The sequence below is a fragment of the Podarcis filfolensis genome, assembly GCF_964270895.1.
Source record: "Podarcis filfolensis genome assembly, chromosome: 2".
Taxonomy (NCBI): Eukaryota; Metazoa; Chordata; class Lepidosauria; order Squamata; family Lacertidae; genus Podarcis; species Podarcis filfolensis.
Window position 1 is genome coordinate 48,415,245 of NC_139605.1, and position 25,719 is coordinate 48,440,963.

The 25,719-nt window shown below is 41.3% G+C and overlaps 1 protein-coding gene and 1 long non-coding RNA gene across 13 annotated transcripts in view; one reads left to right on the plus strand and one right to left on the minus strand.

Annotated features, from left to right (window-relative positions):
• The window catches only part of ATP2B2 (ATPase plasma membrane Ca2+ transporting 2), a 353,226-nt gene extending 340,245 nt beyond the window's left edge, over positions 1 to 12,981 (minus strand). For 5 of the 12 annotated variants that reach the window (XM_083603266.1, XM_083603264.1, XM_083603277.1 and 2 more), the window contains exon 1: positions 12,706 to 12,832. The gene's annotated coding sequence lies outside the window, so the exon portion shown is untranslated. Of the gene's footprint in view, positions 1 to 12,705 lie in introns of all 12 variants that reach the window. The other 7 variants (XR_014545439.1, XM_083603278.1, XM_083603265.1 and 4 more) reach the window with 3 other exon arrangements.
• LOC310757877 overlaps positions 1 to 25,719 on the plus strand; it is a 518,075-nt gene that overhangs the window by 375,571 nt on the left and 116,785 nt on the right. The window lies entirely within an intron of this gene.

Genomic DNA, 25,719 nt, shown 5'->3' on the forward strand with positions numbered 1-25,719 from the left:
TGAATTGTTTTTATTGCATTGGTTTACTGCTTTTACCTTGTTTTTAATAACTTTTTAATTCAAATAACTAAGAAAATAAAACGAGTAAATTGCAGTGAAAATAAAGAAAATAAAGAAAGTAGCTAATTAGGTCCCAGATTTTGGACTGCGAATGAATCATGCCCTATGTGAACAGAGAAGAAATTTTATTGACCATTATCACAGTCATATTTTAATCTGAGTACATTAAAATTGTAACATTTTAAGCATATCTATAAAATGAATTTAATCCAAATATCTATTCCATTTGAACATATTGCTATAAACAAAATGGCAATTTAAATAAATGTTATCTAAGCATTTACTGTAGAGAGGTATTTTGTTTCCAGGCAAGAATTTAGAAGCCACTAAATGGTGTTTTGACACTTTCAAAATATAGTATACATCTTCTGTATTTTAAAAATAAAAAGAACAGTGAGATTGGTGTCTAATCACCAGAACAGCAGAAGAAGAATGAGCTTAGCATAACAAGCTGTCCTGATGCAGCTTGCATTGTGCACACTTAGTCAAAGCTAATCTTTTTGCGTTGCCAAAAGGCGGCAATGAAATGGCCTCAGTCAGGGCTTGCCTGCTAACGGACTGAGTTGATTTCTGTCATCCGTCTCATCAAACCAACTCCATTCATTTCATAATTGAGGGTTGCTGTCAACAGAGTAACATGTCCAAACCATGCTATATTTCTGATACTGCTAAGGTATACACATGGTTTGGTAAACGTCTCACGCTATGGTGCCTAAACAGATTTCTTTGAAAGAGATATGCACTTATGAAAATAGGAGGCACAATTCAGAAACAATGGACAAATTGCGCTGGTTTGTTTAGACCCATTATGCCTTCTCCTTCTCTACTCCTAATTCTTAGCTACACTGGGAAGCACTCCAGCACTTTAGCTACTCAAGCTGTGCTTATATGGTGTAAAGCCTGAGGGTACTGCAACATATAGCCTCTCAGCAACAGCCCTTTGTATGAGATCTGTAGTGAAGAACTGAAAAGGCATCTTAAGCAACAAAGAGCAGCCTAGTGTTATGTGGGGGGTGGGGGTGGGATAGGCTGTATGCTTGAGCTCTGTTCTAATTCCTGGGATTCAATTCCTGGAATAGCCAGGCTAGTTTCCTTGTGAGGCATTGAATCTCTAAGTATGGGCTATTAAGTTAACAAAGGCAGTGACTCTGTACCAGATAACAAATGACAGACTCGCTGGTAGTTAGACAGACAAACATCAGAGTTGAGTTGTCTGAGCTAGAAGGCTGGGCAGCTGGCAGACAGATTTCTTCCAGTTTTCTGCTGCAAACCAAAGCTGCAGCTATGGGGAAAACAAAAACCCTTTGGGGTGCTAATGCTGTGAACCCCTCCATCGTAGGCTGGTGTTACATATATGTGCAAATAAATCATATATCAAAAAGATACCACCCTCTCCGCTGTCCCTCATTCAAACGGAAACATGCGCCTAAAACCTCTGGAATCTCACACCGCTTGGAGATTAGAATGGTGTGCAACAATATACATACCACATATAAACATGGGGTGGGAGACAATTACAGCAGATTGTAAGATTATCTGTAACATATCCAGTAAAACTAGCATTACTGGTAGATTTCCTGTGCAGTTCTAATACCAATAATACATGTTTCTGGAGGTGGTTAGGACAGTGGAGTAGGAGAGGGGGGGATAGGGAGAGTTTCCCCTGGCCCAAAATTGTCAGGGGCGCAAAATTCTTTACACTCATCATGATACCTTTGAAGGTGACTTGGAAACTACAACTAATCCAGAATGCGGCAGCTAGACTGGTGACTGGGGGCGGCCGCCGAGACCATATAACACCGGTCTTGAAAGACCTACATTGGCTCCCAGTACGTTTCCGAGCACAATTCAAAGTGCTGGTGTTGACCTTTAAAGCCCTAAACGGCCTCGGCCCAGTATACCTGAAGGAGCGTCTCCACCCCCATCGTTCTGCCCGGATGCTGAGGTCCAGCGCCGAGGGCCTTCTGGCGGTTCCCTCATTGCGAGAAGCAAAGCTACAGGGAACCAGGCAGAGGGCCTTCTCGGTAGTGGCGCCTGCCCTGTGGAACGCCCTCCCATCAGATGTCAAAGCGATAAATAACTACCTGACATTCAGAAGACATCTTAAGGCAGCCCTGTTCAGGGAAGTTTTTAATCTGTGATATTTTAGTGTATTTTTGGTTTCTATGGAAGCCGCCCAGAGTGGCTGGGGAAACCCAGCCAGATGGGCGGGGTACAAATAATAAATTATTATTATTATTATTATTATTATACCATAACCACACATACTAAGATGACAAGCTGTTTTACTAATACTAGTTCCGAGCACCATGAAAAGAACCTTTGAGTTCCTGGTACGGGCAGGAAACTGAAACCAAGTCAGGCATCACTAGATCTATAAGGATTTCCTCATGCAAAAGGACCCATCAAAATGATCATCTTAAAAGGGGCTTTTTCTAAGGGCCCTAGACAAATTAATTCGAGATCTGTCACCACCAAGTCTCCTGTTTCCTTTAACCATTGTCTAAAACTAAAACAAAAAATGTGGATCTGTTTTGATTAAGTTCGTCTGCTGGGGGAGCAGGTATTTAACCCTTCCCCCACTATCACACACAAACTATTGGAACCAAGGAAAACCTCCATTTGGCCTCTTAGGAAAAGCTTACAGACAAACATGCTTCACTGGTATGAGAACTATAAGGGCAAGAGGCTACATATCAGTGGTAAGTATTTAAACTGATGGAGCTGGTACTTTCTTTTTATTTGTGCATCATTTTACATTGCTGCTGTAGTAGTGTGTCTCTCTCCATTTTCTGTTGTTAACATTTCTGCCTGGTTTTTTTTAATTACTTTTATTTTTGCCTTGGGAGGGAAGTCATGGGGAGGGGGTTAGAGAATGCAATATAAAAGTAAAATAAATAATACGCAAGCAGAAAGAAAGATGGGTTCCTTAGCCTCTTTTAGCTTTGTTCGAAAGTGTGGTTATCCTTTAATAAGTAAGTGGTTTTACAGGAAATATGGCTATACATTCCTCCACATGCAACACTGGTGGCAAAATGGAACAGACACAATTATTTGGATAATTGAACTGCCAGGGATGTACTATTTCTGAGTTATAATTCAGAAATAAATTCAACATCCACAGAGTAAGAATGCATTATCTAATGGTCCTTATTTCTGCTGTGAGTCAATAAAACATTTGCCACTGTTGCTGAGGCTTTGCCAAGATTAAATTGGTTTTTGATTAAATATGAGGCAATGACACTTAAAAATCAATTAAACCAGGTATTCCTAAATTTAGGGAAAGTTTTCCTGGAGAACACAGGAAGTAGTTCAGCAGTAGTAAGAACACAGTATCTTCACAGCCCTACCTGTGAAGATGCCAGGAATTTTGCCTGAGACATCTTGTATTCAAAGTACCAGTAAGTGTTCTGCTACTGAGCTGTTGCTCTTCCCCATCATGTATGTACCGGTATGTACCAAATCTATTATCTCACATCCTCCTTTTGACTTTGCCTGACCCATCAAGCTATCCTGTGGCACCTCCCTCTAATACCTTCCATCTCCATCCATCTACAGAATTCCTTCCTGTAACAAAACCTTTTCTTGCTAGCTTTAGTATTTCTGCACCTAAAACCCAAATAAATGACAACTTATCTGACCTTTAACAGTTGATTTACCTAAGCAAAACATACTGGAACAGGGTTCAAAAACCTCTAATGACCTTAAATTTTATTTTCCTGAAGTAATATTGGGAAATGATTTATGTGAAACTTAAAAAGATGCTTAGGGTTTACATTTCCCCCAAAAAAACCCAACAAGAGGCCTTTCCACTAGATATAATAAATGGTGACATTCGCCCTCAAATGCTATGTCTCTTCCTCTGTGCAACTACAGCACAAAGATGGAAGGAGAAAGAAATCCCAACAAAATAACAGTGGCAAAATAAGCTGATAGAGTACACACAGTTAGCTACGATGATGGCAAAGATAAGAAATCAAGATGAGACATGAATAAGGGAGGAATGGGAACACTTTGGAGAGTATCTAAAAAGGTATAATAGTAAAATAAACTATTTGATAGATAGACTTGTGAGCAGCAGTTTACAACAACTAAGATTTTATGTAGAATGAAACTGGGTGGAATAAACTGATATGCAGCCTAATAAAGATCAACTAGGATGTCATGGAGGGATGGCCTGGGAATCTTGATATAGGAGATGATTAAAAGAAAATGTAAGACGTTTACATCCAACTCTGGAAAATGTGTGTGTGTGTGTAGTCTAAAGTACAGGACGCACCTTGATTTTTGCTATGTGAAACCACATTTAGTGGCAATTTAATTTAACTATATTGCTTTTGATTAATTTCAAAGCTTGATATCTTTCTATTAAATACTCTAGGTAACATGCAAGATTAAATACTCAAGGTGACATGCAAGACCAGTCTAAAAATCTAAACACTTTTTTTAAATGAAGGGGAAATACAATAAGGCCAGCAAATAGCAAAAGTTTACCCTCACACCCAGGACTCTTAAAATACTTGCAGAAATATTTTTATTTTCCATTTATTGTATTTTTATACCACTCTTCTTCCAATTAGGGAGCTCAGAACAGCGCACAATATAATTAGAATCATCAACACCAAAGAGGTCCCAACACCATCACAAGCCATCTGAAAGTGAACAAGGTGATTTGGTGACTCCCCTAGAGAAAGAGTGGCACAACTGTGGCAGCATGAATGAAAAAGAACTGCTCTGGACATTTTCCTGCAATTCCTCATGTCCTTAGTGATTTCTAGCCAAAGCACTGCTTTGAAAAAGTATCTTCTCACATTTGTTTGGTTGGGGTTTTTTGTTTTTTTGTTTTGCTTTGTTTTGCAAATCATAGTGTGCAAGTCTTACTTGCAATACACATTTTACTGCTCACATTTTTCTGCTAACACTACTACTTAACAGCATAAGGAAGAATAACCAATGTAAAAGCTCTTCCACTTTGTACTGGTGGGCATTGCCATTCAAATGGTGTGCATGTGTCATGTCATGTGATCATTGATGCAGGGCAGAGCTTACCTGGGCACCCCTGTTTTATTGTAATACTGCCTTATGTCCCCCTGGAACATAACAAATTTCAAAACAAAATCCTGCAGCAACAAAGCCAGAAAATTTCTGAAATCGAAATGAAAATACTGAACCAACTACTGTACAATTTTAAAAAAAAACATTAAATGTGAACATATTTTAAAAGTTCCATCACAAGAGTCGAGGGAGAACAGCAAAGGAACAGTCCTTCTCTGGAAATGCTTTATGATCATTTCAGCTTGGGAGCAATAAATGTTAACAGTGAACATTCAAGGGAAATATATGAGGTGAACATTACAGGTTCAGGCAAAAATCAACAGGATACTATTTCTTCTACGGGAAATAAGAAACGCTGACAAATCCACTAACTTGGTGCCCTCAAAATCATTTTCTGCTATCTGCATCATTGGATTCATTTTTTAAAATACCTTTTGAGAACTCCATCAATGGAGAAAAACCAGAAATGGCAAAGCTGTGACCCTCCAGTTGCAATTGCACTCCAACTTGCATCAGCACCAGCCAGAAAGGCAAAGGATCATGGATGATGAGAGCTGCAGTCAAACAGCAACAAGAAAGCCACAGGTTCCCCATCCTTCTTTTTTACCCTCACATACAACCCTAATGATTAGAATGTTGCTCCATCAAGTTAGGGATGCTATATAAATGTCAAAGCAGGATTCTTTACTTATGCCTAGTTGGATAGGAAGTTGCATGCATAAACAGATCCTGCAGTGCAGATCACATAAGGCTATATCCAACAAAATATTCTGCTCATGCAAGGGCATACGCTTGGGCAATGGAACTTCCTTATTCTCTGAAGCCCCAAAAATCTGCTCCAGAGGGCTGGGGAAAACCCCAAAACAGAGAGTGTGTGGCAGGGATAAGACAGGGGGTCCCACTGTGCATGTGAAAGTTCTTGTACAAACAGAACAATCCATTCAATCTCTAATTCAACAGCTTGGGTTGCACAATCTTAAGAGTTTATTCTGCATTCAACTGCACTAACTAAGCAGCATCCTTTATCACGGTATGAGAGCCCTAATAAAAGAGCTAGCCACAATGCCATCAGAACTTGTATGCCAACCATTTCCCAGTGCTGCATAATTTATATTTAATACCAGTGGCAAAGCCAAAAAATCAACAACATTATCTTATTAATGCTCATTTTAGGAACAGTGCTATGTAGGGTTGAACATAGTTGATTAATGGGGAATTCACATGAAAGAAGCCATGGTTTGGAATTGCAAAGTAGTCTAGAGTTCCTGCATGCTGCCACTATTATTCCAATGAAACAGTAGTGAAAATGAACTGCAGGAGCATAACCATCTAGAAGGGGTGAAGCTTGGGAGTTTTTAATTTACATTTACCTTTATTATGACTGCCAACAATAGCAGTAAAGGGGAGGAATACTATTTTTTGCAGCTGATGGTATATATACAATGTAATTACATTACATTGTTGGAATGTATAGCAATTGTCCTATGTCATCTTCATCAAAGGATGGAAGAGAGTTCAGAGGTGTTCCTAGGTATGGACTTCTGTCAGAAAAACCAGGCACCACCTCCAAGGCTGTCTCCAACACCACCTCAGAACCAATTAGCAGAGACCTCACAGGCAGGGTGCCTGGACTCCACCCACCCATAACTTACATGCCCATCTCATCAGACATAATCAACTGGACAGGGAACTCGGGTTGCAAAACCTCAGACTACACTGCTATACTTTTAAGACTAAGATTCCTCAGAGAGGAGGCAGAGACTAAGATGAGGGAGAACTGCAGATAACAGGGACGTAGGAGTTCAGTCTGGCTCTGTAACTTGTGAGCTGCCCTAGGTTCTGTTGTTTTCCTTCCCATTTATATCTCACAACCTTTCATAGAAGGCCTCCCAAATTATGGGCTGGGCTGTATTTTTATCACTTGATGAACTGCAGTTGCCTGCCTATTTATATGCCAGGTGACCTCTCAAGGGTTCTGACCTGCTAAGACTGGTCACCCCAGTCTCTTGAAATGGGGCAGGCTAAAACAGAAACAACGCAGGTGGCGCTGTGGGTTAAACCACTGAGCCTAGGACCTGCTGATCAGAAGGTCAGCGGTTCGAATCCCTGCGGCAGGGTGAGCTCCCGTTGCTCGGTCCCTGCTCCTGCCAACCTAGCAGTTTGAAAGCACGTCAAAGTGCAAGTACTGCTCTGACGGGAAGGTAAACGGTGTTTCCATGCACTGCTCTGGTTCGCCAGAAGCGGCTTAGTCATGCTGGCCACATGACCAGGAAGCTGTACGTCGGCTTCCTCGGCCTATAAAGCGAGATGAGCGCCGCAACCCCAGAGTCGGTCACGACTAGACCTAATGGTCAGGGGTCCCTTTACCTTTACCTTTAAAACAGAAACGAATCAATAAAATAATTGCAGCACTGTGGAGATGAGCACCCCAAACTCACTGAAGTATTGCTTCATGTGGCATACCACACAACATAGATACAATGGCAAGGCTTGTTCTGCTTCTTATAATTTGAAATCCCAATATAAGGTTGTGGCAATGAAGCTTCCTGTATAAAAGCTAATATGACTTTAGAATGCTATGTAAATGATCCATCTGCAGGCTTGGCCCCCTATCCATTCATTTTCTGTCCAAATATGTGCCATGCTGTTGCACTGTGCAGCTCTGGTACACTTTTTTAATGGTAGCTAATGTAGCTGACAGTAGTAGCAGAATTAAGTGACACTGTGCCAGTCAACTGAAATATATATGCAACTGCACATATGATGCTTCACCAGTGCAATGTCAATATGATGTCTGAACATTTCTCAGCACTACAGAATAGAGTATTGTCACTTATTGTTCATAACACCTTTAATGTGCAAAATGCTTTGCCATTTTTATTTTTCATCGAACTCTGTTGGGATTATGAGTTGGTGCTATAATTAAAAGGCATATGAATCATGCTGAGAATGAGATTCATTGCAAAATAATATCTTATTTGCAGTGAGTGAATTATGAATGTGAAATAGTCTTTGCCTTCAAATAACATATTAACATTCTGAGTATCAGCTCCAGAAGAAACAACCATTTTATATCAATGCATAATAATATCAATCATAATTTCAAAGCTATGTGAATTAAATGGAAGTAAGCCTTTAAAGTTTTAACGAACAATGTTTTAATGGCCATTAAAGCACAATATACAAAAAAAGTCTTTTTATCATTAATCGTTAGCAAAGATTCGATTCCAGTAAACACTTACAAAGCTACAGTCAGTTAAGCAGTCTCATTTGAAGGTATCCATGTTCAATATGGAGCCAACCTAAGTTCTAGTTCTTGCCAATACCAAGGGTTGTATTTAACATATCACTAACTCCGGGTCCCATTAGCACAAGGAATACTGCTAGCACAGCGAGACTTTCCTCCCTCTCATTCCCTCCCACATGTTCCCTAAATCTGTTCTTGGGATTCCCCCAAACCTCCTCAGCAGATTTTGGGAGAGTACAGGGGGAAGGAGATGCAGGAGGGGAACCTTATTACACAAGTGGTGATCCTTGTGCTTAACAGGAAAACAGCACAACTCTTGCATAAATTCAGAGAGGAAACTATTTAAAAACGAACAAATTTCAAAGTTCTCCTCTGATTAATTGCAGTGACGAATATTCTCCAGTTTTCAATTATTCCACACCATCATTTCCCACCTAAAGATTTCTGCAATCTAGTCCAATCTTTTTAGGTAGCAGTCACCAGCAATCACATTTGAAAGAAATCTAACATGTAGCAGTAAGTTTTGGCAGTGTTTGACAGCTGGCCTGCAGTCACAGTTAACATTTGTCAGTATCTAATGTGTAGTTGCCCAGATTTTACACTATCTGACATATGACATGCAACAGCAATCAATATGTGAGAGTATAAGATAGATGACTTGCAAAATAATTTAGTAAATTTTCTATATGACATTTACTCATTGAACTAAGCAAAACAGGCAGATTTTGAACATTGGTGTCTTTTTTTTCTGAAATTCAGGAATTGAATGTTGATGTCAACTTACAAAATCTAATTTTCAAATTTTGAAAATTCACCATAATTTGAAATGGACAGATATTTGGTGACAGTATAGATGGACTGGCTAACCATGTAATAGGATTTTCTACCATGTAAATGCTTGGTTATTGGTACTAAGATAAAGGTTAGGTGATTATTGTTGTTTTTCTGCAATGCATTCTAAATTTTGGTAAAGTTTGTATGGTCTGTATTAGTGATCCATGAATAACAACACTGAAGATATTCCTCCAGGCTACAGAATTTCATGACTGGAAAGAAGAACATTTTAAGCAATCTTCCCTGCTTTTTCCCATTCTTTTCAAATTTCACAATATCATGTTTTGTGTATCTTTACACACACACAACGTTTGTGAGATATTCTGGTTTTGTTACCTTTTATTTCTGTGTTAGCATATTTGGATACTAAATAACTAAATAACTGTGCACATGTAACAACTTCTGAGAGCACAACAGAACTTTCTCTCTTAGTCCACTCCACAAACACACCCAAATGCAATTATCTCATTGGATACAACCCTATATTGTGATCTATGAAGTCCCATTAGTTATTCTGTTTTATAATAAGGGCACGTAAATCAGTTATTAATCTTGATTTTAATATGTAATGGAATTTGCAGGGGAGGGGTTCTCTTCTTCCTCTTGTTGGAGTAGTGAGCACATGTGCATAGAAGAGGCATGACTGATAAAAAAAACAATGCCACATCCAGTTGTGCATAAGAAAGAAAACTATAAATATTGCATAAAGGAATTAGAATATGATACATACAACATTATCAGTGGACTTTTAAGACCATACTTCCATTAACAGGAAAACTTAAAGTAGTGACAAAATGTATGTAATACCTTTACATCATAGCAAGAGATGAACACAACTAGTCAGAAACAATAGAAACCACAAAATAGTTCAAAATTATTAATTGTTGCCCGTATGGCTATAAATACAGTTAGGAAATGTGCACACTTCTCCATATATCTGAAGTTGTAAGTTGATTGTCTATGTTCAGCCCTTGTTTCAGCTCAGTGAAAGAGGGGCCAACTATCTCTAGACATCATTTGCTCCCTAGGCAGGATGGAGCAGGGAAGGGAGGGGACATAGCTCAGTAGTAGAGAATCTACTTTGCAAGTAGGTCACAGATTCAATTCCTGGCATCTCCAGGCAGGACTAGGAAAGAGACTCCAGCTGAAATCCATGAGCTAGTTGAGATTCCTGCATTGCAGTGGGTTGGACGAGATGACCATCAGGGTCATCCCTTTCAACTCTACAATTCTATGATCCTATGTAACTGTAGACAATACTGAGCTAGATGGACCATTGGTCTGATATAGTATAAGGCAGCTTCCTATGTTCCTGTCACCATCTTAAGCAGCCATCCTTCCTTCAGAAGGACTAGTCATTGTGTAGCTAGAGGGGAAAGGGAACTGGTAGTACTTCTACACATAGATACCACATTCTTCCAATGGAGCCTAGAGAAGTTAGGCCAGGTTTTGTATAAAAGTACACATTTCCACAGATTATTCTTGAATGAATACTATCCTTTAAAAATGAAGCTCAGGTAGTGAGTGTTAGTTCCAGCAAGATATTTTACTAGAATTCAAAAATAATGGATAGCCTAGATGTAGTCCTTTATAAACTGCATGTAAAGAGTAATTCATACAGGGCTTTAAAATAAAACTTTTAAGTATTGATATCTATACAGTATATTTATATATTGAAAACCAAATACTGCATTAAGGAGAGGAATTCCTAAATGCAATCCACTCATTTCTCAAAATGAGAATATACATTATATGCATATAATGGATGGGAAAACAACAGTTCCAGTTCTGCAACTACTAATTAAAAAGTACGCTTTTATTACAATTTTTCTATACAAGGCAAGTATTATCACAGTTCTTTCCAAAGTGCAATATCCATTAAAAGACATTCCTTTATTGACAGAGCAGTATTTTGAACACGGAGTCACAAAGAATAAGATGTGCCAATGGAAAAGGTGAGAAAATCTGTGGATTTCCAATTTGGTTACTGATTTGTCAATGCAAGCCAATACTCTTCCATACAATTTGCTTACAAAACCATTCCCACATCCTCCAAGTAATTCAAATTAATTTTATCCTCACAACAGCCCTGTGAGGTAGATGAGAGAAAGAGAGAGGTCACTTGAAGAGTTTTCTGGCTGGATAGAGAGATTTGAAATGAGCTCACCCTGGTCTACTGTACCACACTGAAAGGCAGCGCCAGGTTTACTTACTGCAGAAGTGAACTAAGCTGTAATGCAATACACTGTTTTGATGCCTCATTAGCCACTTTTACATTCTTCGTTTATTGCATACAGTTGCACTGAGAAACAGGGAACAGAACATTATGTTTCCATGACAAAGTTTTACTTTCTTCTTGACCTTGCGAGCAAGAGATAGTCCCAGCCTGCAATAACTGCGCGCTTGCTTCTCTTACTCTCATCGAAGAATGGCAGCCTGTAAAACTCTTAACGATTCTTTAAAAATATTTCTAAATTGTTTTGCTCTAATGCCGCTTGATCAGCTACTAAGGTTAAGCTCCTGAAATGCCTTTATTTGCCAGGCTCACAAATTGCCTTAAAGTAACAACAATCCATTCAAAAACCGGGCCGGGAGATGTTGCCATCTGGAAATTCCCTTCCCTAGAAGAACCCTGCCATTATCAACCCAGTTGGTGCTTATAAAATTAAGGGCAGCCTTGAATTAGCTACAGCTCTCCTGGTGTATCCATCCAAAGGCATTTTCTCAAGGGGAATTGCATCCTTGCCCTTCCAGAGTTTCCACAGCGGAATATTGTTCCAGTCGCCCAATGACATGAAAGGTCCCTTACCATTTCTCCTTGTGCAACATGTTATGAGGCGCTTGGCTTTTTCCTTTAAATACACACACACACACACACACACACACACACATTTGTTGCATAAATTTAACCACATCTCCCCAGGTCCATCCCTAGACTTCAGAGGTTTCCACCCTTCAGTCCTATTCCTGCTTATTCAGAAGCAAGCCCCACTGGTTTCTGAGGAGCCCCAGCCCCAGGTCAGCATCCTGAGGAGAACAGCCTGGGTCTCCCAGAGAGCAGCTTCCCAGCAGAGCTCGGGACGTGCTGGCTGCAGGCTGGTCCAGAGCGCCCTTTCCAGGCATCTTCGCCTCCCCTCCAGCCTCCCCGGACCAAGTCCGAAGTCCTTCCCCTGTGCCCTTCACTTGGCCGGGCCACCCCGCCAGAGTCGCACTGCGAATCCCGGCCCCGCCGCCTGAAAAGCCCACCTAGCAGCTCAAGGTCACCTTACGACAAAGCCAGGCAAGAGCACCTTTCGGGGGTTGGGGGGGCGGAAAAACCTGCGGCAAAAAGAAGGCGCCATCCAGAAGCACCTGCAACAGGAGGATAGGAGACTGGAGAAAGAGGTCCCGTTGGAGAACAACACACAAACATAATGAAAGCACACACACCATTAAAAGAAAGAAAGAAAAGAGTGCTTCACAGCGTGACGAACAGACAGAGGCAGCGCGGGAAGTTCCCTTCGTCTTACCTGAGGTGGCGACTGAGGAGAGAAAGCGCGCCTCAGAAGTCAAGCCGCCGCTGCTGGCGCTGACTAGCTGAGGCGGGAGGGCGCGCGGATGCTTGCTTGCTGCTGCAGCAGCAGCTGTTGCTAAGTCACCTCAGAGAGGATAAAAGGGAGCCGCTCTTTTCCTCACAGGCAGCGGCAGCGCGCGGGGATTCCACCAACCGCGCGCGCGGCGCTTTTGCTGCTGCTCCAAGCTCTCCCCCTGCTGCCGCGCTCGTCTTCCTGCGCTCTGGCATTCCCTCCGCCAGTCTTGGGCTGTGTGGAAAAGCCGGGACGGAGGGAGGGAGGGCGGGCGGGGGAGGGGGAAGGGAACCCTGCCGCGAAACGAGCGGGCTCGCGCTCTCCTCGGGGTTTCCTCGGGCAGCCTCCTCCTCCTGTTGAGGCGGGAAGAGGCTCAGGTGGTTGGGGAAACAGAAGCAGCAAGCGAGGGCTGGTCGGAGTTTAGCACCCAGCACCCAATCCCAAGGCTTCGAAGTAGCAACGAGGGTTCCTCTGAGCATGTACAGAGAGAGCGCTATCCCCTCATGTTACGTAGGCAGCACCTGTGCCTGGGAGTAGTAGTCACAGGGTGCTGCTTTTAGGCAGCTCTCAGGGTACATATTAGGCCCTAGCATCCCTTTGCTCTAAACGTGGTGTTTGAAGCAAGACCTAGCAATATTGCATGTCCAGGAGAAATGTCACTACTATTTGGACGCAGTAAGGCAGGTCATCATGCATTGCTGTAACATTATTCCTAAAGTTTATTTAGGAGCAGGCATTTATCTTGACACAGAACCACAAGCATCTATCCATGCAACTAAAGTCAGATAAAAGGGGAAAGCAAGATGAAGCCTCATGATACTCCCGCATGTTGCATGTCACTGGGGGATGCAGTGACCCCAAGTGCCATAACACCAGCCCAAATTAGCTACTTTCTCTATTAACTAGCAATGTGAGAACCGGTCAACTGAGAGTCTGTATGTTGTCGTGGTTACAGGGTCAGTCCAGGACTGGGAAAACTCCAATTCAGATCTGCTATGACGTTCACTGGGTGACCTTGGTCTCTGCCTAACCTACATTACAGAACTCTTGTGTAGATAACATAGAGTGGCAGTGAGAGACAAGTATTCCTAGAGCTCAGCATAGGTAAAGGTAAAGGTAAAGGTAAAGGGACCCCTGACCATTAGGTCCAGTCATGGCCGACTCTGGGGTTGTGGCACTCATCTCGCTTTACTGGCGGAGGGAGCCAGCATACAGCTGCTGGGTCATGTGGCCAGCATGACTAAGCTGCTTCTGGCGAACCAGAGCAGCGCACAGAAAAGCCGTACCTATTTATCTACTTGCACTTTGACATGTTTTCAAACTGCTAGGTTGGCAGGAGAAGGGACCGAGCAACGGGAGCTCACCCCGTCATGGGGATTCGAACTGCCGACCTTCTGATCAGCAAGTCCTAGGCTCTGTGGTTTAACCCACAGCACCACCTGCGTCCCAGAGCTCAGCATAGTAGTCATTAAAATGTATCATTTTTAAAAAATGTATTTGAGACCAAATTTTGTGACTGCTTGAAGACTCTGGCAGTTAAAAGCAGGAACAAATGTTCCATAAGTTAACAAGGGTGAAAGTAGGCAGGAATATATTACTTATTAGTCACAGAAAAATACCATCAGACACTGCTAAATCACACTTGGCAGCTTAACATGTGCCAGATCTTCCCACTACAGTAACAAAGCTCCTAAACTTGCTTTCTGTTGCTTGGGTGCAGCAATAATAAAGAGTAGCTTGTGCAGCGTGTTTTACTGTCAGTGCTGTGTATTTTTCACCAATTAAGGATGGCGACTTCCATGAAGGAGGAAATATTTATAGACAGCTCCAGCACAATTCATCTTAAAAATTAAGCACTAAGAGAGTGGGTTGAATGGGCAGCGCCTGAGATATTTAAAGTATCTATGAATTTGATGCATTCTGTTATGTTAGCTCCATTATGATTATTTTTTTTAGAAAGTAAGAGAAGCAAAGGATTTTTGGTGTTTCACTTTGAATTCCAGTCGTACCATCAGCTTAGGGCTAAAGTACAAGTGATGTTAAATGTATATTTTGCATTGTGTGTATCATTTTTAAAACTGTAAGCAGCAGCCATGGTGGCAAGGGGGCCACTCAGGATCTGTACCACAGTGCACGGAGAGGAGGAGTTTAACCCTTTTGCATGACCCACCCACACCACGGTCCCAACAAAAAACACCACAACCCCCAAAATTTGCTTTTAGCTGCAGGAGGTAAGCCTCTATTCCAGGGCAGCTTCTGGGGGTACCATTTTGATTGGGATCATTGTGTGGTAGGAAAGAGCTACCCCCCTCCATGCATACCGTTTGCTAGCCCTGGTCCTGATCTTCCCTTTGTAAGTGCTCCCTCTAGTTAAAATAATTATACACAGGAACGAATTATGCATGTAATGCCAAACTACATTATGTGGCTAACAATATGTGTAATTTGTCCATTAATCTGCTTGCTTTTTGTTAAAACCATCTTCTTCCCAAACAGAGATGTGAAATAAGAACGGTAATAAGCATCTTATGCTGAAAACAATTTTTGTTGCTGTAACTTCACCAATGTCTATTATTATCCTGGCCTGCTTGACCTAGTTACGGCTGCACATTCCATTTGGGGAGCCAGCAAGGAAAGACAGGATTGCTGGATATGAGTGTATGTCATGATTCCATAGTGAATAGCCTGTCACTTCCTGGGAAAAGAGATGATCGCCAATATTTTTTCCCTGTCTCCACCCCCAATACTCTCAGTTTAAATGCTAATAAGATATGTCACCTGGTGAAGGCATAATTGCATAGCTCCATGATGTCATTCATGACTGGCACAGATTTAATCTTCTTTGGTGATCACTTGTAGCCAAGTAAGATTGTTTTCCATGAACACGGTCTTAACAGTGAGTCAGTAAGTGACTGTGGAGGCCAATTCTGGATCCACACGTCCTTCCACAATGGGGATATAGGTTTCCGAGTGGGAGATGATCATGGTGACAGTTTACTAAACACGCCTTCCTCTTAGGATGAAAGGGAGAAATGTGCTGACCGAGCGTCTTTGAAGTCCATGACACCTTTGGTAAAGGCTGTTCTCCAATGGGAGCGCTCGCAGGCCAGTGTTTCCCAGTTGTTGGTGTTTATACTACATTTTTTAAGATTTGCCTTGAGAGAGTCTTTAAACCTCTTTTGTTGACCACCAGCATTACGCTTTTAATTTTTAAGTTCAGAATAGAGTAGTTGCTTTGGAAGACGATAATCAGGCATCCAAACATGATCAGTCCAACAAAGTTGATGTTGAAGAATCATTGTTTCAACACTGGTGATCTTTGCTTCTTCCAGTACACTGGCATTAGTTCGCCTGTTTTCCCAAGTGATATGCAAAAATTTTCAGAGACACCGTTAATGGAATCTTTCAAGGAGTTGGAGATGGCATTTATAAGTTGTCCATGTTTCACAAGCATACAGTAAGGTTGGTAGTACAATAGCTTTGTAAAGAAGCATTTTGGTTTTCCTGAAAATGTGCTTCAGTTGGGAGAAAGCTGCACTATCAGAGCTCAGGCAATGCTGGATTTCAGCATCAGTGTCGGCCCTTGTGGAAAGATAACTGCCCAGGTAGGAGAAGCGATTGACACTTTCCAACGTTACACCATTGAGTTGGATTTGTGGCGCTGCAGAGGGATTGTTTTGTGCTTGTTGGTGCAGCACTTTGGGGTTTTTTTTGGATGCTGAGTGATAGGCCAAACTTTTTGTAAGCTTCTGTGAAGATATTTAGGATGGTTTGGAGGTCATCCTTTGATCACAGATTTAATAGGTCTATCAGGATGGCAGTGTTATATTGTCATGCAGGTGGGACAGTGTGAATGGAAAGAAATACAGGATCTCTCTATCTCTCTCTCTCTCTCTCTCTCTCTCTCTCTCTCTCTCCATTCCCTGCTTCCTTGTCCCAGATTCTACCCAATGGCTGCATAGGAGGACAAGTAGAGACCAGGGGAATGAGCAAGCATGCATCCAGTGCATGTTCATTTGTGAGATCTGCATTTTCAATAGCAAAGAACTGCATCAGCCAGGTTAATACTATTATTTTTTACTTTTTATATTACTTTTATTTATCTCTGTAATAAAATAACACCATTTGGTGGAGGCAGTACACAAATTTGTCACATAAATCCATTAACAAATAATCATAATAATTTGGGAACATAGGAAGCTGCCTTTTGCCAAGTCATACCACACATGCACCTAGACCAATGTCAAGCAGCTGTGAAAAGGGTGAATTCTGTGTTGGGGATGATTAAGAAAGGGATTGAATATAAAACTGCCAATGTCATAATGTCATTATGCAAATATATGGTGAGACTGTACTTGGAATACTGTGTATAGTTCTGGTCGTACAGTTCTGGTTGCCTTGCTTCAACAGCACATTGCAAACCTGGAAAATATTTTTTAAAAGGGCAAGCCAAATAATCAAGGGCTGGAGCAATTTCCCTTTTAATTTAGAAAAAAAATGTAATAATAGAGATATACAGGTAACTCACATCTTACATGGGCGGTATGTTCCTGGTCATCATGTGTATAGGGAAAATAGTGTAAAGCCTGAATGAAACCTACAAAAGCCATTTTAAAACCCTACTGTACTTACTATGAGGGATGAATGTGGCTCTTAGTCTTCCTTCTCCTCTTCATCACGGGATGAAGCTTCAGGGGATGATAAAAGGACAAGGGTGATTGACCAATAGCCAAAAGAAGTGCTTGGGTGTGCTCTGGTTCAGATCCAGAGGCAGGTTGCATGGGCACATCTGGTGCTGCTACTAGTGGCTTTTTTGTGAGAAACATGGTGATTGGCAGCTGATGGGATGCTGGATGCTATGATCCTATACATGACTGTGGCCTGATGGGGAGTCTTGCTCTTAAGCTTCGCTCCTGCACATAATGCTGCACAAACCGTCCTAATACTAAGACATTCACTCACCACCTTAGAATGTTCAGTTCATATTGAGTTCAGGAAAACATTGTACTTTGACCCGTTCTTAATGCATAGTTGATCACATCTACAGAACGTGATTATTATGCTCTTTTAAGTTTTCTATATCAATCATTAGTAATTGTTTTAAGTCTTACTATATTAATCATTGGTTATAATTTAATTAGGAGGTCTTCATGCCTGTCTAGTTCTGTGCTCCCTTTCCCAGTCTTTAATCTATTGGTGATTAATGCAACCTTTGCTTTGTATTTGTGTTAACCAATCAGCAATAAGCACATATGTGGCAATACTGTAATATTAAATAAAAGAGGCTCCTTGAGACTTGCTCAGGAGATGCCTCCCAGATGACACTCGCTACCTGTCTGTCGTTATTTCAACCCAACAGGCAGCTGCCGCTGTTGTCTCTTGAGCTCATCAAGCATTACCTTGTATGGTCTCTCCAAACTCTTCTGCAAGTCCCTCCAGCCTCCTCTGATCACCATCTCAAACCACCTCCTCCACACTCCAACCTCCTCCAATATCTCTCCAAACTCCTCTGCAAATCTCTCCCTCTCCAACTACCTCCAAAGTTCTCCGCTTCCTCCTCCGCTCTCTCTTCACACTCCATCAATTCCCCAACCACGCCCAAACACTCCCACAAAGACTGCTGGGATTGCTGGCCCGAATTTTCCCCGCTCTCCTGCCCCCCTTTTCCCTTGCACATGGCATTTCCACAGCATTATTATTTTTAAAAGAAATCACTTGTTTTTGGCGACACTTATATAGCTGTAATTGTGTAAGTATAGTAAGTGTAAGGTGCAACTTGCCTGTATAAAAATATGCATGGTGCAGAAAAAGTCTCCCTCATAATGCTAGAACTTGGGGTCATTCAGTGAAGATATTAGAAGATTCAGGACAGACAAAATCAAGTATTTCATCACACAGTGCATGGTTAAACTATGGAATTTGCTACCACAAAATGCCATGATGGTGACCAAATTAGATGGCTTTAGTATGGGTTTAGACTAATGGAGGATAAGGTTTTCAGTAGCTATGTTTCAGTGTCAGAGATAGTATGTAACTGAATATGAATTGCTGGGAAACACAAGTGGGGAGGTTGTTGTTACACTCATGTCCTGCATGTGAGCTTCCCACAGGTATATGTTTGGTTACTGTGAGAGCAGGATACTGGGCATGGTAGGATCCAGCAGGGCTTCTCTTATGTTTTCAATTAGCATGTTTTTACATGAGTAGAATGTGTCCTTTTATTTAAAATGCATCTCTGGGTTATTTGTGGGGCATAGGAATTTGTTCATTTATTTATTTTCAAAATAAAAAAGTCCGGCCCCCCACAAGGTCTGAGGGACAGTGGACTGGCCCCCTGCTGAAAAAGTTTGCTGACCCCTGTGCTATAGACTCTCTTCTCTGGTGCTTTTATTATACACCACCTACATCAGAGATCCATGCAGCTCTACTATTTAAGAAAGCATTTCCTCACACCAAATTCATAGAAGTGAAAAGTTAATTTAAAATAAGATCATTGATCATTACAAGTATCCAGCACTAAACACTCTGAAGCCTAGAAAATATTGATTCTAAATCCAGTTTCAGGTATATTATATTCAAATTTATTCTGGCAAAAGGTTCCTATACTGAACAATTTGGCATTAAAGTTTCCACCCTTCTTTGCTGATGATGCACTGAACAAATTTTGACACACACCCCCTACTAATCATCTAGCAAATATAGCATAATTAGTAGCTTCTGTACAGTATCTTTGAGACATATTCATAATTTGACCTGTTAAATCAGTCAGGTCCACAATGTTCTTTTCTTACATTAATATTTTATTGTTGGTAGGGATTGAGGATTGCAGTGGGAAATGAGCAGAAACTCTGTAAACATATGATTTTCGCTAACCAAAAGAAATCTGACTATTAGATGATTTGCTTGTATCGGGATCCTGAAAAATATTTCATAGAACTCTCTCCTCATTCTGCATCACCTCTGATTCAGCATCAAGGCAAGGCAAAGGCAATACATCTGGAGCCAACTATCACTGCAGCAAGTGTATATAAGCACACCCTGTGTGACCCTCACTGCCCTTGAAACAGAATCAGTACAACTTACAACTTACACCTGTAAGGTGGACTTTACCAGCCATCTGGTGTAACCAAAACATCAACACAATCTAAATTGTAACCTAGCTGATGACCTTGCTGGGGCAATGATCCCAGATAGAGAGATAAGAGGAACTAAAAATTACTGATTGATTTCTCTCTAAAATAAATCTGGCACCTCCTTGGCAAGCAGCCTCACGCTGAGACAATTTGTTAAACCTGACATAAAAGTTGATGATCTTGCACCAAAAAGCACTGATTCAGGAGCTGTGCAAGAATATTAAAAAAAAAAGTTACATAGAAATGCCACACTAGGTGGAAAAGTCCAGAACAATCCTTGTTCTGATGATTTGCAACACAGAAAACTGGCACAAAATACCACTGAGCCCAAGAGAAAGGCAGTCATATTTATTTCTTTTTAAAGAAATGTACTGGACACTCATAGCTAGATTTGCTTTCTCCTTTATCCAGTTTCATGTACAAAGAAATAAATGAACATTGGGAGAAGGTTTTTATGCTTTCCAGAACTGATTCACAACTCTGGGGAAGAAGGAAAAAAACCCACTATGCACAATTTATGAATGTGCACAAAGTTCATGAACAAAACCTTTGGCTTCAGGAGTATACAGCAGTAGATTTTCAAGCAACCAAGTAAGCCTGCACTTTCTGCTAAGTGCTCCAGGGTGACTGTTCAAAGTACTAAGCAGCATGAATAAATTGTTTCTGCTTTATGGAAAAAAATACTAAAGTGACTTTTATGAAATAACCAACCAAGGGAACAGGGTAAACTCTACAAAAAAATCAGTAAATAGGAAGCAGGTAGAAACATTTCAGCCTGAGAGCTATATTCTCCAGCAAGAAAACTTTTGGTGGCATCAAATGCCAATGGTCAGAGGGGGAAAGGAAATCAAGAGGAGTTATCATGGTTCAAGGACACATTCCAGTCAGGCAGAGTGCAGGAGAGGTGAAAGCGTCCTGGCAGGGGCAAACTTTGGTAATGTGAGTGAGGCCAAAATTTGGTGCCCCAAAATGGATCTTCTCAATTATAGATTTTCTCAATTTTGTGCCACCTCGGCTTGGTAACCCTGTGCAGGAAAACCACCCACACTGTGGGCTGGGGAGGGGCGGGGTTTACGGAGAGTCCAAGTGGTCTGATAGAGAGGCCTTGGGCAAAATGTTTTATCAACACAAGGTGTCTGCATCAAATGATAATGATTTGACATGCATCCAACTCGGTTGCCCCAGCCACTGTGGGTGGTTCCCAATAAATTATTAAAAGCACAATAAAACATCAAATGTTAAGAACTTCCCTATACAGAGCTGCCTTCCGATGTCTTCTAAAAGTCATGTAGCACCCTGCTTGTGGTTAACGCTTAGCTGGAATGAAATATTCAACGCAGCAATAGAGAAATTAAAATAATAATTTATTTGTCAGACAAATAAATAATAGGCACAGTAGTATATGGTTACCAAAGCTCTGCCCATGCTCCAGCCCTGATGGCCAGCACTTATATTTCCTCAACCCAGCCCCCTTGCTCCTCCTTTGGCTGCCTCTGTCCAATCAGCCTGGTTGAAATTCCTGTTGGCTGTTTGCTAGAACCAATCATAAAAGATACACCCATTTCCTATTACCTTTTATGGGAGACAAAGAGCTATATTTCCTTCTATCCATAAATGGCAAACAAGTAGCCATATATCTTACATTTGCCTCGACAAGGCACCTTAATTACCAGATCACCTTTTGCCCTTGTTGCCCCTCCATTCCAAAATAGATGGCTAAAACAGATGGCTCAGGGTCTTACATTTTGTTTAAACAGAGATCTTGGGTTCACATTCTCACACACCATCAATGAAATAAGAATCTAACATTTCTTACTTTCTAAATCCTTTGCATAATTACATTTAAGCCAACAAATCTCATACATTAACATAGATAGCTTTTTAGAAGAAAAGGCCTTTGCAAAGTAAAACTCTTCAGTTTACACCCCCCTTTCCCAGCCAGCTGCTTTTCCCATTAGCTCTTGCCCTTTAACCTTAGGAAAATGTGGCTAGTCTCTAATGGGAGGCACATGGTATTATTTTCTGTTAAACAATAAATCCTACTATTTACTAACTCTTAATTAGTGTTTTTGCAGCTTGATTTTATTCTGTAATATGTAGGGTCAGTGTAACCTTTGCTCCCAGCCTATAATTCCCTTTTACAACTTTGAGAATTTTGGTTCCTGCTATAAATCAGGGGGGCCCTTGTCCAGGAGGACAAACATCTGCCAAAGTCCTTAGCCAGCTGGTTTTCTGCCTGGCATAAAACATTTGCAAATCTTTAAACTCATTTTAAAATACAGGCCTTGATCAGATGCCTCAGTCATATAGTTGTTTATTTTCTTGACATATGATGGGAGGGAGTTCCACAGGGCAGGCGCCACTACCAAGAAGGCCCTCTGCCTGGTTCCCTGTAACATCAGTTCTCACAGTGAGGTCAGAACTGGATCTCAGTGTTCTTGAAAGTGTGTATAAAGGTTATAAACTAAGGCCGATTGAATTTTCCTGTATGGTCTAAGCACAGGCATCTTTGAAAACCTGAGAATCTGGCCTACACGGACTTTACTAAAGGAAACCAAAGCTGCTATGTGGTTAGCATACTTGTAAAATAACGTATTTTGAAATCAACATACCCCATCCAATTGGTCTCCAAATTAAAATACCCATGCTGTCCCCTTCTTTAAACTACTGTTAACTACCCAGATGCAGACATACTGCTTGAGGTATAATCTGACTTCAGGAAATGGTCCATATGCGACAGAACATGTGATTCAATAGACTGAAGGCACTTAAGGGAGGAGAATACACTTAAGGGAGGAGAATCCTAGGAGAATACGTATAAATCAACACATTCTAAATGACAGTCATTTCCTTGCTTGGGACAGTGTTCTTTCTAGAAAGCACCAATTAAGGAAGCAGCTGTAACCAGGTTTGACAAACATTTATAGGACAAACATCAGAACAATGAAGACAAAATCTATGCCCCTGTAAATGTTATATAGAAATTACAATTGCAGAGGTGATTCCCGAACTATGTGCTAAGGCATGGGTAGGCAACCTAAGGCCTGGGGGCCAGATCCGGCCCAATCGCCTCCTAATCCAGCCCATGGATGGTCCAGGAATCAGTGTGTTTTTATATAAGTAGAATGTGCTCTTTTATTTAAAATGCATCTCTGGGTTATTTGTGGGGCCTGCCTGGTGTTTTTACATGAGTAGAATATGTGCTTTTATTTAGAATGCATCTCTGGGTTATTTGTGGGGCATAGGAATTTGTTCATTCCCCCCCCCCCCAATATAGTCCGCCCCCCCCAAGGTCTGAGGGACAGTGGACCGGCCCCCTGCTGAAAAAGTTTGCTGACCCCTGTGCTAAGGGATCTCTGTGTTCTGCAAGAATTGAAGCTGGCTATGCCCAGTGGAAAGAATATGGCCCCATGCCATATTTGTCCTTCTTTCTGTCAATGTAAGAGAGCAACAATATCCTAAGGGAGGAAGCCAGACCACACTGGGGTTCCCTGATATAACTCATACTATCACTGTAATCCTCCTTTAATCCTCAGAGAATCCCAGAAGCATCATCCATTGCCCAGAAAGCACAGACTTATTCTTGATCTCTTATTGGTTGGGCAAAGATGAGGGCAGGAAAGCTGATGAAAATATTAATGGGTCTACTTCACGATGGCTAAGAGGATGCCTGCACATTGTCGTAGGAGGAGATTGGGAACTTCTAACATTCTCTGGTGCAGTAGTAAGGTATGCTTCCAATTTCCATCCATACAAAACCAGGGAAATACTGGCCTGCAGCCAGGGTGAATGTAGCATCTTTGTTCCCGGGCCGCTTGGCTAAAGATGACAATGCTTCAGCTTGGTATAACAATAGTTTTTCCACTCTAACTTTTCCAACTATATTGCTTTTCAAATGCAAAGTTGCTGGAGATGCTCATTTTATTTTAAACTCGCTGTTTCCTACAGAACCCCATTACACAAAAGCTCCCAATAAGCATCTCAAGAATGAATCCCTCATGTCCGAAAAAGATTAGGCAGCAACAGGGCACAGAGTACATTTCATTTCACAAAAGACTGCAAGTAAAGGAATAACCTTGGCAGAATTGTGCCAGGGGACCAAAAGAGAAGGTTAATAGGCTTCTCTGGAAGAATCTAAATCATACTGAAGCAAAGTTACGCTTCAAATAAACAGCTCTGTTAATGTAATATTAGCACTCGCTTTTTCAACCTCTGACCAGGAGTGCTTTCCTTAAAAAATTATGATCTTGCAACTCGTAATCCACATTTTAAAAACAAGAACATTACTATTACTGAAACCCAGATTGGCTTTGGGCGAATAAGATGTTGCTGCAGCTACTACTATGGATGCCAAACTGGTTCAAAACATCGATTTTATTGTGGAAAATGCAGACTAGAGAATTTAGTCACAATTGCCTCCCACCCTCGTTGGAGGCAACTGGAAGCTCTGTTCCCTTCCACTTCAAAGGGGCATGTTTGGGAGGTATTTTAATCATGTTGTGGGGACATGACTTTTCAGGCTTTCCAATACTGTTACTTAACATTTTTTTAAAAATGCAGTAATTGTATTAATACAGTTTAGATCATATCCAGTTTGGCTCCAAGAGAGATGGAAGTATTGCCTCGACTCAGCTGTCACTAGGGGCCCAGATAGCCCTAGTGACATGGAGCACCTTTCTCTAGCTTCAGCTAGTTCAGCAGCTAAGGCCATTCTTAGAGCTTTGGCCACAGTGATCCACACCATAATTAACTTTACATTTCCATGACTGACATTTGACTCTGATGCTGAATTTGTAGCTGCTGTGGGCATGGGGAGTGACTGCATTGGTATTTAGGGGTGCTTCTAGTGGGTGCAATACCAGTCTTCCACTCATGCATTCTCTGAAGATGAAATAAGGCAATTTATGGGGATCTGTGAGCTAGATGAAATCAACTATGGAGGAATGACAGGTTCGTAGGCACCCATGCCTGGTCTATGGGGCTTTATGGAACTAGAATAAATGTCTATTGCAAAACAAGAATGTTCTGTTGGCAACAAGATATGCCTCCCCAATACACAGTAGGAAAACATTTGAAGGATTTTTACCACACCACCCCCTAGCAGCCAGGAGCAATGAGAGAGAGAAAAACTGAAAACTGGTAATGGTGGAAAAGTGATGAGGGACAAAGTGATAGTTTAGCATTAGGTTCCAATCAAGGATGCTTCTGGCAATCAGGGACTTTGAAAAATGTTCTCCAAGACATTAGAGAGAACTTGAAGGGCAAATGGTCTGCAGGGTTTTAAGGAGCTATTAGTTTAGTCACAGATTAAAATCTTATTTAGTCCTCTTGCTTCTCTTGATCCTTCCTGACTGATGATGGGAGAATCTTTCAGAGACAGAGAATGGAATGGGTGACTATGAGAAGTAGGGAGTAAATGTCTGAAGCAGTGGCTTTTTTACTTGCTCAGTGGTTTTATAGGTAGCATAGATACATAGTGTGGACCTCATGGACTAAGAAAGTCTGTTTTCCTTATGCAGTAGGGCAATAATATGATGGTTAGATAACCCGAGAGCGTATCATTCAGTAATAGTTTCCAAATGAAAAGGGACTGATTTTTCAAGCACCACAGTTAGGGGCATACACTTACTTCACCAGCAGATCATTAGGTTCTACTGAATTTTGTGGCAGTGTATCACCACACACAATGCATGATATTTATTACTAATGGCAGAGAGGTGTCAACATTACCACCATCCTACACCAGAGAAAGACTCAGCTTGGATGTCTACATATCATATAAAAGGTCTTAAGCTGAACTTATTTCAAAATCAGTAGCTTAGAA